The 14,245-nt window shown below is 37.9% G+C and overlaps 1 protein-coding gene and 1 long non-coding RNA gene across 2 annotated transcripts in view; one reads left to right on the forward strand and one right to left on the reverse strand.

Moving 5' to 3' along the window:
• Window positions 1-14,245, forward strand: part of Maml2 (mastermind like transcriptional coactivator 2) — a 326,229-nt gene that overhangs the window by 259,153 nt on the left and 52,831 nt on the right. The gene's annotated exons all lie outside the window — the stretch shown is intronic.
• On the reverse strand, window positions 1,152-4,888 carry LOC125613933. Its single transcript, XR_007344528.1, has 3 exons — window positions 4,056-4,888; window positions 2,409-2,522; window positions 1,152-2,001 (listed from the first exon to the last, which is right to left on the reverse strand). It is a non-coding gene; the product is annotated as an uncharacterized LOC125613933 (long non-coding RNA).

Raw genomic sequence — 14,245 nt, forward strand, 5'->3', positions numbered from 1 at the left:
AAAGAATAAATATAAAGCTAGTACTTTTAAAAAGATTATTCAGGAGCAAACTCAACCATAACATGAGCTTTTTAAGGAATAGGGGCATTTTATTTTATTGAGCAGGTGTAAGTCAGAACCTAGCATTCAGAAGTTATTAGTTCTTAGATGGAGAGATATTTGAGTGGATGATAATGAATGGATAGTTGGATGGACAGATGTCGGAGAGATGGATGGATGGATAGTGAAGTTATTTTGGCTAAAGTTGCACTTAGGAAAAATTTAAAGGACAAAGGAGAGGACTATGCAAAGATGTCAATTCTAAATCAGGAGAAAAATAGCTCTTGGAGAGCTGACTTCAAAGACAAAATTAGAGAGAGAGAGGGAGAGAGAAAGAAAAAGAAACAAAGGATACAAAGGTGCTGAGAACCATGATGATCATGGACATATAAAAATTCTAGTATGTCAGTTTAAAAACTGAGTTCCTGTACTATTTCTGCTACTGTCCACTTGGGTGATTTGGGGAAAATCCTTTATGTCTCTGGGGTTTCAATTCTCTCATATATAGACTATGGAAGTTGGGCTAGATGATTCTATGAAATCCTTCCCAATTCCAACAACCTATGATTTTATAGGGAAAAATATCAGTGTCTTTTATGTATCTGGCATGTAATGCAAGTCTAAACTAAAGATGTGTATCAATATACCAAACAGCATATTTTATTTCAAGGACATTTGTATTCTTGGACTCTATTAGCATCATTTTGGCTTCACCTAAAGCACATACTATGCACAAACAAAATGGTTTGTCTACACTTCTTTCTTTCTTTCTTTTTGAATGAAAAGATTTGTGCCTCCCACATGTAGGGCTTGGCGTATTGTGAATGGTAGCCTACACATACGCAAATGAGAACTGGGAAGATAATTAAATCTGAGGTGGAAATAGAGTAGACTTGTGAATGAACAAAGAAAGTGTGTTCCTCTGGAAGCCAAGATGTCAAAGATATATTTTATTGGTACTGTACACTTTCTGCTTTCCATGTAAATCAGTATTCAGCTGCTTCAACTGTTAAAGCTCTGCATTTCTGAAGAATCCACTGTGTATATTAACTGTGACCCAGGCAGGATATGTCAGACATTTTAAAATTCCAAACTTAAGGAGATCCATGGGTGTACATGAATGCCATACATAAAGAATCAAACGGTCAAAATACAATTTATTTTCAAGATAAAATAACAAAACAGATTCATCTCCAAGATTTTGACTGCCATTGCTGGACTTCTCTTTATTTTTCTCAGAAAATAGCTGTGGAACCTAAGGGAGGAAGTGTAACTCCAAGGATTCTAAAATGTTTCCGCATCGCATACCTTTCCAATGGCTGCATTTTGACAAACTAGCGCCAGACCCTGCAACCCTTCAAGTTCTAACTGTCCTTACAACTTGCATGAGTGTTAAGAGGTTGCCCTGTGGCTGCAGGGACACCCATCATAGCAAATTCATGCTGAAAGTTAACCCAAAAGTCATTTGGGTCAATCCCCTATATTACATAGATGAAAACTGAGGTTCAGGGAGGAAAAGTGATTTACACATAGTAACACAGCAAGAGACACAAGTCTCTTCTCAGAGCCACATTGATCCTTGACAAATAATCTAAAACAAGGGAACCAGACCCTTAAAAAAAAAAAAAGATTATAATGCTGTTACGTTTTTTCAAATGAGCTATTGTTCACCTTTTCACTTTGTTGCTTTTGTCTTGTCAGCTTCTTGTAGAAAGATGACTTACTGCATGGAAATTCAACTTGGCATTTTCTTTAGACAAAGTGATCTTTTAAATGTAGCCAACATTTCTTTTGGAGTATGACTCCATTTCACATAACACATCCTAAGATTGATGTTTACTAAGTTGGTTGTTTAAATCATGTTCAGCGCTTGGTTACATGGGCTGCTTCTTTGTCTCTGTCTCTCCCTCTCTCTCCTTTTTCTTTGTGCTTGACACAAAAGGATGGGGGCCCCAGGATCATCTGGAAATGGATCAGTGTATTCATGTGTGAGCTTTACAAAGCACTGGAGCAAAGGTGTCATTAAACGTTAGAAGTCATTCAATCACACTCATCTCTTCATACAAAGTAAAGAGGAAAAAGGCTCTGTGTGGTAACTATCCAGAAATCTTTGTGTATTCATTTATTCTTTACTTCTTGAGGAGCTAGCATCCCCTCCCTTTCCCTTAGAGGAGAAAATTTGAAATTTAGCTTTGTTTTTCTGAATCTGTCACTAATATTCAGCTCCTGTTTAGTGCTGAAAATAACTAAAGTAATAAATTTTTAAAGAGAGCTTCTGGATTTAATTCTGATTGTGTTTTCCTTTCAAATTACTGAGGTTTTCCAAGGTTTGCACGATGCCCATGGCTACAGGAAGGAATGACTCTTACCAGAAGAGGAGAAGTTGGTTGTCTCCCCTTAATTGTGTTTCCATCAGTCCTTTCTAGGTATTAAATGTAAAATTCAATTGAGAGAGGCTTCAATGTATCAGTATCCTATTTGTCCTGAAATGTAAATGGAATTTATGAGTTTTGAAGCAGATGCCATCTGCTGGATAGTTATGATACTGTCACCAAAGTTAATATGAACAGAAAGCACAGAGAACAGAATAACTTAATGAATGGACTAGTTACTAATTTAAATATACACTATTCCCCAGGCTCCAGGTAGAGTTACAAACTCCCTAACATACTGTCTACAGTGTAAATATTTAAAATTTATTTTTCTTAGAATAAAGATATCCCTTCCTAGGTACCTAAACTCTTCATTTAGTTTGCAGTTATGAGAACAAATGCAAAATAAGTGCTCATCTTCTGAGAAACAGTAATCTTGCAAGAATGAACTTGGGAGCCCCCCAAATTAAAAGTCATACAAGATAAAAAGTCATACAAGAGAAAATTAAAAGAGAGTGATGAAACAGGGCTACATAGGAATAAAGGTAAGTATATAAAATTAGAACCATATGTAAAGCATAAATACAGACTAAACAGCTCATTCTTTCTCTGAGGGATCTTTTTGACAGAATTCATCTCTACTTAACACTCACCTACAGTCCCACACTGCTTCCTCATTAGAAGATCCATGGATTAAGTGGACCCTCCTTAAGCTGCCTTAGAAATTATATATTGGGGCTGGGGATGTGGCTCAAGCGGTAGCGCGCTCACCTGGCATGCGTGCGGCCCGGGTTCGATCCTCAGCACCACATACAAACAAATATGTTGTGTCCGCCGATAACTAAAAAATAAATATTAAAAATTCTCTCTCTGTCTCTCTCCCTCTCTCACTCTCTCTTTAAAAAAAAAGAAGTAATACGGAAAATAATAATACTCTCATGCCCAACACTCAGGTTAAGAAATAAAGCACTGCAGATGATATTGTTAAAAAAAAAGAAAGAAATTATATATTGTGGTCATGTTCCATGTGACTTCTGTTGATGCTTGAGCCCAGCCTTGGCTTTTCCTCTCCCTTTCTGAACAGGTTGCTTTATATTTTGGAGATCTTGTTTCTTCATTTGTTAGATATTACTTGATGAATTTCACTGTCCTAGTTGCTATTTAAAAATTAAGATAATAAAAGTATATTCATAAACAGCATCCCTCAAAATATACTCATTTAAAGTTACAACTTAGAATTAGGATGTTGATAAGCAAGAGTCTCTGGACACAAAGAATGCCATTTCTCCCATATGCAGAAGCAATCCTACAAAATGAAAAATTTCAGAACTTCAATTTGAATTTGGCTGGGATGTCCTGTGGGGATTTTGCAGAGAGGAAGTTCTGAAAGATCCATGCATTTTCTATAAGATGGTTCCTCTTAAAAATCTTACTAGAATATAAAACAGTAAAACAAAGTCCATAAATTTCTTCCCCAAAGAGCTCTCAAAATGAAGGCACCAAGTTGTCAGCTCCATCCCCATTTCTGAATTAAAAATACACATTGATGGATAAATGAGGGAAGGAGCAGACAAAATACCAAACAGATGAAGAAAGAAAGGAAAGAGGGCCCAAACATATTAACTGTTCGCCCACATGACTTACTGGTATGTTAATGTCTCGTATCAGCCACTGCTAATGAGAACGTTGCTCCTTATTTCTCTTTTAGTTTATAAATGGAGTAGCATTATATAATCACTCTAATGAGGTAATAGAAACATAAGTACACAGGAAAATTTGATAGGGTTTTCTCCTAATTCATCCTTTGCTGTGTTGGCCATCTCCCTATCCCATTAGCCCTCCGTCTTCTTAGCAGACTCCCCTCCCCTCAAATTGGCTGAGTCTCCAGTCCCAAAGGACATATTGTTGGCTATTATTTATAATAAGTCTCTCTCCCCTTGGCAGGATATAGAACAGCTGCTGGTCTATTCTCTGCCACAAAGACCAACTTCCTTCTTTTGCCCTGGATGATTGGGAGAAGGTCGGGGAGGAGCAATTTATAGTTGTGTTACAGCACCTCTGTTTTCTTTTATGTTTATTTATATTGCTTCCATTTCTGTCAGGGATTTCTGAGATAATCAAGATCACTTTGCTACAGATTTCTCATTTGAGCAGGCTCTGGTGGCAGATGATGGTGTTTTTCTTCACTCAGTCAGACATTTTAGGACTCCAGGCAAGAGGAAGTAGTCAACATTTCTTCTATGAATATTTGAGATTCAATGTTCCTTTTTTTTTTTTTAACTCTTAAGTGTTCTGTGTTACATGAACAGTAAGTGGCTTTGAGATCCTCAAGGGAAGATATCTTGTTTTCACGGACTTGCTGTTCACAAAACTTAGCATGGTACCTGCTCAGTTAATGTGTGGTGAGTGAACTGAGTGGGGTGTTACATGGAGTCCAGCACACCAGCCCACATCTCCCCCAGGCCAGGGAAGCCTCATCCCCTGAGCTGGAACCTTCTTGTGAGAGCGTTTGCTTTAGATTTTTATGACTTTATAAAAATACCCCATTGTAGGCAAAAAAAAAAAAAAAAGTGAGGAAACCCAATATTTCACAATTGAACCTCCAGCCAAAGAAATAACAGAAGTATCAGAGACCAGAGCGCCTTTGAAACTAGAAGTTTCTTTATTCTTTCAAATATTAAAGGAAACTTACAAAGTGGGAAATTTTTCTAAGACCCCAGAAAAAAAAGAAGATCCAAGTGGTTTTGACGCTAGATAACAATATGACATCAGGCCAAATAATCTTCGATGGACAGGAAGGGATCACAATCCAGCATTAACGTTTCTGCTTCTGTCTAGTGTTTGGAAATAAGATAGTTTGGCTACTAGTCAAGACCATGTTTAGTAAAGACTGGGAAAGAGCATAGTGGAGCAGTTAAATTATCTGAAACTTTGGAGTGTGGCAAAGAGGAGACTTATTCCCACACCCTGACTTATTTCCATATGGACATAGTTTGTTGAGTATTAACAATGGCTAATTTCCTCTGTAACCAAAACTGTCTCCTCCTTGGAGGAGTAAGAATTAGAGAGCTGACAATTCCCATGTGGTAGCTGCATCTTTGTAAGGATCTTTAAGTACTGAAAGATTTCTTAGTATGTGTTTCTAAGTGTGTCCTAAGTATCCTGATGGATATGACTCCTCATATTTTCTCTGATATCTCCATAGCCCACCCAATGAGTGCTTGACAAATATTCCTGATGGATACAGAAAGAATATATGTGATTGAAAACAACACTAGTTGCTAAAGCCACTGAGATGTCTTTCTGATAGTTTTCGGCAGTATGCAAGCAATATGGGCTGGAAAAACAATAGTAGCTACGTCTAATAGGTGCCATAGGACAGGCACAGTCCTGACCACTTTACATGTATTGTTTTATTTCATCTCATAATCTTGTTTCTAAAGTGGAATCACTGGAAACATAAAAACCCCAGTGTTTACTTCTGTCCAGTTAGAGCCAGGCTTTTCAAAACTGGAAAAGAAGCTGCTCAAGTTGGGCAAAGAGTAGCTCAAGTCATCTCTGGAGAATGGGAAAACAGAACTGAGACACAAATAAATCTAGACAAACCTTGGTTCTTTTATGACCTTTCCCAGGTTCTGCTGATGCTTCCTGTAGTTGCTTGTTAATTCAAACAAAGTATGATTTGTAGGCACTTAGGTATTGTAGGACCTGGGAAATGGGGCATGAGAGCCTTCATAGAAAACTTCCCATGAAACCCTTGAGGTGAACCCCTACCAAGGTGCACAACACAGTCCATACTGCACTAGTTAAGGGCCTGAGATCTGGAATGGGACTGTCTGAATCCAGATGCCTGAATTCAGAAGTGTAACTTTGAGGCAACTTCTCTGTGCCTCAATTTTTTAGTCTATAAAATGTACATAATAATATGTACTTCCCAGAACACTAATAAATGATGAATGTAAAGTGCTTAACACAGCAGCTGATTATTGTCACTAATATTACTATTAGTACTAATAATCAATACAATACCTATTTTCCTCCCACAAGATATGAGGGCTGTTTGAAAGAAAGGTCCTTGAATTTTTTTTCTCAAGCACAATCCTTGGCATATTGTATATCCTAAATAAGGACTGGATGGATGAATTGATGGATAGATGGATGGGTGGACAGATAAATGAATTTTTTGTGTTGCTAAAACATTACAAAAGACCTCATTATTTTCAGATCCCTTCACAGAAAGGTATGCCTCACATATTACCCCCTCAAAATCACCATGACACAAAAGCAAACTACAAATTTTATCAAAGGCATTTCATGGGGACAAATAGATATTTAGATTTCAAGACTAACACATCACACTTGAAATTAGTCCACTCAGAAGAACATAGTTTAGAGACTATAGGTTGCCTGCATGACAGCATCAGGCATTCTTCTGCAAGTTGACCCCTGCAAGCTCAGGTGCCAGATGATGAGATACACATTGGACTGGTCTTTGTTTAAAAAACTTATGTTCCACAGGAGTTCATAACTCTTATAAAACCACAAAGCATTAAGGCTCTCAACTTAATTTTGGATTTCAGTGTGCAGGATTCTCTCCAGGAACATGCTAGTTATAAGAATTGCTGCATTCAGCAAGTCTAAAGTATGGCACCCCCATTAGATATTTACAGTTCACTTGTAGTTCCCCCCAGTCCAGATGCACTCTACCAATGGGGGGTGATTTCTACCATATGTAATGTTGCTTAGTAACACAGTTGACACATACCATCTTTATCTGTTTCCAGGGAAACCAAGCAAAGAAGTTAACCAAAGGTCAGATTCTCATGCAAAAAGGGAAAGAGTTCTTGTTAACTCTGCCCACACCATCTAAATCATTACTTATAGCATAGTCTGAGAAACCACTTCTATGTCCCTGTGAAGAACTGATTCTTACATCTCATATCTACCACAAATAAATCCTCAAGTGGAATAATATAGGCATGGCCATATTGGCCACTCTGTGCCCTCTCCTCCATGACCAAGAGTCAGGTTCAGTTATTTTTATACCATGCCTGTTCTTCACATCAATCTCTCAACTACAGTCCCATCCTTAAAATCCAAAATTAAGTGGCTCTCAACCCATATACACATTCATAAACATACAGAAGATTCCGGTGACTGTGGACCTATGTCATTTTAAAAGATTAGCTCAGCTCTCTCTGCTTTCTGATTATCATGTGAGCTACTTCCCTCTGCCACACTCTTCCACCATGATTTTCAGCCTTACCTGGAGCCCCAGGGAATAGAACTGGCTGTACATAGACTGAGATCTCTGAAACCAGTCTCAATAAGTAACGGAGAGTCTTGATAAATCACTGAGGCTGGCCACCAGCTTGAGATACACCTGCCTCAGGCTCCTGAGTCAATGGAGTTACAGTTCAATAAGACACACATAGCCTTTCTGCCCTTGAGCTAATATTGTCTGCTGCTGCTCTAGGAGAGTCCTGGGATATGCAGAGTATCTCCAGCCAAATTGAGGAGAGTTTTACAAAAGTCATATCTAAAGAATATGAGCTTATCTGCATTCAGGGTGGTGATAAACACTAGGCAGAGTGATTATGTAAGCTCCCAAAGGATATTGTTATTTCCATATATTTACCTATTTCTAACAACTGCAACTAAGTGGATAGTGAATCACTGAGAAGAGCAATTTTACAGTGGATCAAAGATGAAAAACTAGGCATGGAATGCACTGAAAATACATTTCAGTTGCCTTTTCTGTTTCATTTTCAGAAAGACTCATCATCACTAAAGACAGCTGTAATGCAGTGAAAATTGTTGTCAACTTGACATTCAAAAGACTGTGTTACAGATCTACTACTCCTTACGTGCATGAACTTGCATGATGATTCATGGGCCTCCTCTGCTTTTTATATAAAATTTGGAGAATATCAGTTTGAACTATATGGAATTGTCCATATTTGACTATGAACTATATGAAAATATATTTGACCACTTATGAACTACAAAGGCATTATTTTCATATTATTTAATTTTATAGATTTTGTTTCAATTATTTTGTATATTAAATCAGAAAACATGTGGGAAGAAGTTTGATAAAATGCCACATATCAATACTAAGTAGACATACTTGAATATATTTTATTGGAATTAAAGCAATATTATCTGCATCACAAAATAAATAAGTAAAAGATAGTTTAGCTGCATGCCTATAATCCCAGTGGCTTGGGAGGCTGAGTAGGAGGATCACAAGTTTAAGGCCAGCCTCAGTAATTTAGAGAGGCCCTAAGCAACTTAGTGAGACCCTGTCTCAAAATAAAAAAATGAAAAGGGCTGGGGATGTGGTTCAGTGGTTGAGTGCTCCTGGGTTCAATCCCCAGCTGAGTAACAGTAACAACAACAAGGATTTTCTCAGCCCCCCAATCACACTACTAAGGATATTTTCAGTTTTGCCCTTTCTTCTTACAGGATTGTTGTAAGAATAAGTCAAAAAGATAAAAAGTTGAAAAGATTATAGTAAAAGATCTAAGATAGCTTTACTGTTCCAATAGAGTGTAAGTGAATCCCAAACAGTTGGATAGGGTCCAATCTGCTTAATGCCTATCTTTTCTATTGGAAGTTAGGGAGACTTTGACCAATGAGAACCACTAAAATGAAAACCACAAATCATTTTGTCTTCTGAACATTCATGAGATGGAAGAGATTTTGGTTAGTACCCATTTGCCTTAAAAAGGAGGAAATAGCCCATTTATTTCCCTGCCTGGATGATAGTCATAGTTTCTATTTATTAAATTCTTACTGTGTATCAGATATGAAGTGTTTTACTTATATTCTCTTAATCATCAAGTACTATTAACTCAATTTCTCAGCAGAAATCAAAACTCACAGAGACTACATGAGTATCCCAGGTTCATGAAACTGTGTGTGTGCCTCCTGAATGTGTAGCCAGGAGTTAGGTCAGATATAGTTTAGTCCAAACCCCATGGTCTGTATTCTGTGGTACTTGATGGAGATAGCTTATACATTCTCTATCATTCCCATTAAGCTCATCAGTGAATTTCCAATTACTTTTAAAAATTACTTTTACTTCCTTCTGGAGAGAGAGAGAGAGATAGAGGGAGGGAGGGAGGGAGAGGAGGAGACTTCATTGAAATGAGAGTGTTGTTTAGACGAAAATATATGTAAAAAAAGGAAAATTTTATTTTATTTGAATTTCTTTTTTTCACCTCTATATTATTGCCTATTATGAAATGCAATTTTGAATATGAATGACCAAGAAAATGGGATAGAGTACAAAGAGTTGTAAAGAAAATAGAGCATAGCACACAGATTCTGAAGTCTCCATGCTGCAGCTTGTCCTGTCACAGACCTTTGAAAGGAAATAGTAATTACAACTCATTATCTACCTTGAAGACATGCTAAATAGCATAAGAACAGGTTCCAAATCAATAGAATCCTATTTGAGATATTAGATGCATCACTGGTTCACTGTAGAGGAAAGTTTAATAGCTTTTCCAAAAAAAAAAATTTCAGCTTATGTTTTGTCTACTTACAATGTTCTTGAACATGTATTCCTGCCAAGAAGAAAAATTAAACTAAATTCTTTCACTGTGGCTAGCACGTTTCTACTTTGTTCTGATTAATTCATAGATCTGTGCCATGAAAGAATTTGAAATTGGCAAGCAAAATTCTAAATTAGACGGTTTAATTGTCAAATAAATGTTAAAACTTGCATAAGGGGGTAGGGGGAAATGTAAAAATGTAGACATGTCGGCATTTGAAACCTATAAATGGGTATTTTCTTGTAGGTCGTGCCAATCTAAGAGAAGGAAAAAAAAAGAAAGACCCTAGTTCTCTCATAAAATAACTAGGTTTTTAAATTTTTATTTATATTTTTTTAGGAAACTTGAAGAAATCCATTGAATCATATAATTATTCAATGAAAATAAATATATTAAAAATTTTAATTCACTTCATTTTCTTCAACTCTTCTTAATACATTCTCTCAGAAAATAGCCACATAAATAAAATGACCTATGTATGTAAAAAATCATCTGAAATCATTTTTTTCCCTACGTGAATTAAATCAGTGTGTAAAAGATTGGTTTTCGAGGAAACACAAGATGGATTTTATCAGAATAATTTCATTCTCCCAAACTTGGTTTATTTGGAACATCAAAGGAAAATAGGGAATGAACATTTATCTGTTTATTATGTTTTCTTTGATCATGGGATTTTGTAATGCATTTTGATTCTTATGCATTCTTATTTCTCAATCCAGATTTTATTGTTTTCCATTAGCTTGGAAATATGACTCACCCATTAAATTTAAAGAATTTTAGTGCCTTGTATAGAAAACTTAGCAATTTTTCAAAAGTGGGGCACCTTTTTATCAGACTTGGTCTAGAATGCTAGGGTGTAAGAGTGGGTACTAACTGTCCAAAAAAACATGGAGGTTAGAGCACACACTGTTAAGAAACCCTGAAACTTTCCAGCTTCTCAAACTATCTCTTCTATGATTTCCATATCTTCTACTGCAAGGAGAGAAAAGGAAGGAAAAAGAAAAGAAGGAAGGAAGGGAGGGAAGAAGGAAGGAAGAAATTAGAACAAGAGCATTAGGGGGAAAGACATTAATTTATCTAACCATCAGCTACAGCATTTGATTGCCCACCAAGTGCTAGTCCTATACAAGATACAGGGGAAACTAGAGAGAGCTATAACACCTGAAGGTGTAAGGGGCAATGACAGACCGGCCTGCATCTATTGAGAGCCTCAGCTGGAGCCTTTGGTTTTTCCATTGTAAGATCCTGACCTGGGCGTGGGTCAGGCTCTTTCTCAACAGCAAAAGCTAGCAGTTTTGTTGTTAGAAAGTAAAGTGTATGATTCTGGGGACTAAGCCTTTTTTTTTTTTTAATTTTTTATTGTTGGCTGTTCAAAACATTACATAGTTCTTGATATATCATATTTCACACTTTGATTCAAGTGGGTTATGAGCTCCCATTTTTACCCCATATACAGATTGCAGAATCACATCAGTTACACATCCATTGATTTACATATTGCAATACTAGTGTCTGTTGTGTTCTGCTGCCTTTCCTATCCTCTACTATCCCCCCTCCCCTCCCCTCCCCTCCCCTCTTCTCTCTCTGCCCCCTCTAGGGACTAACCCTTTAAAGAAAACTTTAGTGCCAGATCTAGAGTCCCTATAACTGGAAGGATATGAAGTGTTGGAGGTGATATCTAGGCTCCTTTTCCCACCATATCTCCTTCTAAATGGACTCTGACACTTAAAAAGATACTTTAAAAATGATTCTGGGATGAAGAAGGGAAAGGAGAGAGGCAAAGAGGAGGAAGGAAAAGGAAAGGGAGGAGCAGGTCTTCCTGGATCTGCGCTAAGTCAACCCATGTTCCCAGGGGCCTGGTGTGCCAGTGCTATTCATTTGTGCAAATCCGGAGGCCAGACTGTCTTCTGTATTAAAAATATTCCAAGTCACCAAGAGCTACTTTTATCTAAGTCCATTTTGTAGAGGCATTAGTCCTTTAATTTGAAGATAAGTTGTATATGACAAAATTTGAGATGAAAAGGAAAGCATTGGTCTAGTGAAGGTAGTCAACCATTCATAGTTTTGAAACTAGAATATTTTGCTGACAAAGAGAAATGTATTTCTGAGCCTGAGTTCTTAAAAAAAAGAAAAAGAAAAAAAGAAGAAAAAAACCCCTTCCATCTTAGTCCTTTAGCTGGGCTATTTCTGCCAGCTCCCCGACTATGAACACAACACATTCTTGCAATTCATCACTTCCCTTGGCTCAAACCAGCCTTTAAAATGGTTGGTGGCATATGCTTCTCATTAGCTCTGCCTCTACCTCACCTGGCTGCTCAGGCGGTCTCTCCTGCCCCCTGCCTGCCCGCTGCCCCCCAGCTCCAGACCCATGCTCCTGCCAGTTTCTCTTACCAAGCATCGCAGCCTGCTGGCATGGCAGGAAGCAAGCTAAGGAGAAGGAGAAGGAAATAGTTCTTTTCTTTTGAAAGTAAATTCTGTGGTTTAACAGCCTCTCGTTTGGAAATGAGACCTAAGAAAACAGAAAGCCAAGGACAAAACCAAAAACATCAACAGAAATGGAAAAAAACAGAAGCTGCTGACTGGGAGAAAAAGAGAGAGGGGGGCAACAAAAGGTTAAGGAGAAAACATTCCCATCATGATGCCATTTTGGCACAAAGTGTTTCTTTAGGTCACCAGTTTCTGTCTTGATTTATCTTTAGGCTATACAAGGAAGCCTTCCCCATTTGGAGGGTATTTTCTGTTTAACTCAGTCATCTGAATGATATACAAAACAAAAACACCTTTTATTTGATGAATTCTGTTCCCTCTGTGACCCAGTGATAAATTAAGAATTAGATCAAAACAAAAGGCTTTTGGCTTAGCTTAAAAGATACTTTCTATACAAAATGATTTTTTTTTGGTCTTGTTTTCTCTTTTGTGTGGTAATTTTGAGGAGTAATTTTAATACTTGGATTACTTTCTAAAGTAATTGAAAAGATAGATTCTCTAATCTCTCTTCACGGAACAATTGAACAACTCAACTCTAACGCCAATTTATTTGTACCACAGAACTTGACGGTGTAGGTTGGTGGGCATCTTTTTTTGAAATTGGTTATTAGTGACAGGAAGGGAATGTTGAAGGGGTAAAGCCCTTAATCTTTGATGGCATGGAAGAGAATCATAGAAATCTGAGGTTGAGAGGCACCTCAGAGATTCCTTAGTCAAGTCTACCCACCACCCCTCACAGATGAGGAAGCTGAGGCTGAGTGGTAAACTTTGCACTGTCCCTTAGGAGGAAGTGGAAGGACCAAGCCACTTGTGGCAGGGCTCCTCAGCCCCACCCTGCTCTCCTTCCACAGGATGCAAGCACTATATTCGCTCATAAATACTTTTGTGCCAATATCAGAGGCAGAGATGAGCAATCTGCAGGTCTTGAATGGCTTTTTGTTCCATATTGAATGATTTGTATAGAGCCTGATGACCAAAAATGACTGATCAGTCCTGGTGACTGTGAGATCCATGTAACCTAGGAAATCACCAGACACAGGAAAACTCTCAGAAAATCAGAAGAAGGTTCCTCTTCCTTAGTGCAGCTCTATCCCTGCCCTTTCTCCTGCTCATCCAGGTACGAGGCTTGCTTAATGAAGTGCCAGCTGGATATAGGTCGGCCCCTATTCATTCCCTCAACCAGCTGCTCATGTGTGGGCAAAACCTCCATGACTGCATGCCCAGTGCTCCTGTCCAGAGGATGTTCATGGACTCAGAGAATCATATCAAGTGCACAAGCAGCCCTGAACCAGAGAAAGTCATCCCAATGTTCTCCTCCTATAGTAGTTGAAGACCACACACACACACACACACACACACACACACACACAATTTCATTTTCTGGGATGTAAATGTATTTTTTTCTTCCTCAACACCTCTCACTTCCCAAGAGCTGAGCCACATTCATCCCTGAACAAAATTGCACAGTCAGACAAACTTGCCAAGGGACCCTTTTTCCTCTTGATTTACCTCTTTTCTAGTGGCTAAGTTTCACATTCATCTGGCTTACCAAGGTCACAATCCCTTCTGTTAACTTATAATGGCTTTATATATTTATTCAAAATATATTTACCAAGATGAAGGTTTTTCCACAGGGCATTTATATTTTAATAGGCATTCCCAAGCCCAGCACAACACTTGGTACCGAGTATATGCTCAATTAGTATGAAAAGGAGAAGAAGGGGAAGGATGGGAGGTATTTTGTACCCAAAGAATGGTGCAGCTCAGGCAGTAGGCAGGGAAGGG

The sequence above is a fragment of the Marmota marmota genome, unplaced genomic scaffold, assembly GCF_001458135.2.
Source record: "Marmota marmota marmota unplaced genomic scaffold, marMar, whole genome shotgun sequence".
NCBI classification, from domain to species: Eukaryota; Metazoa; Chordata; class Mammalia; order Rodentia; family Sciuridae; genus Marmota; species Marmota marmota.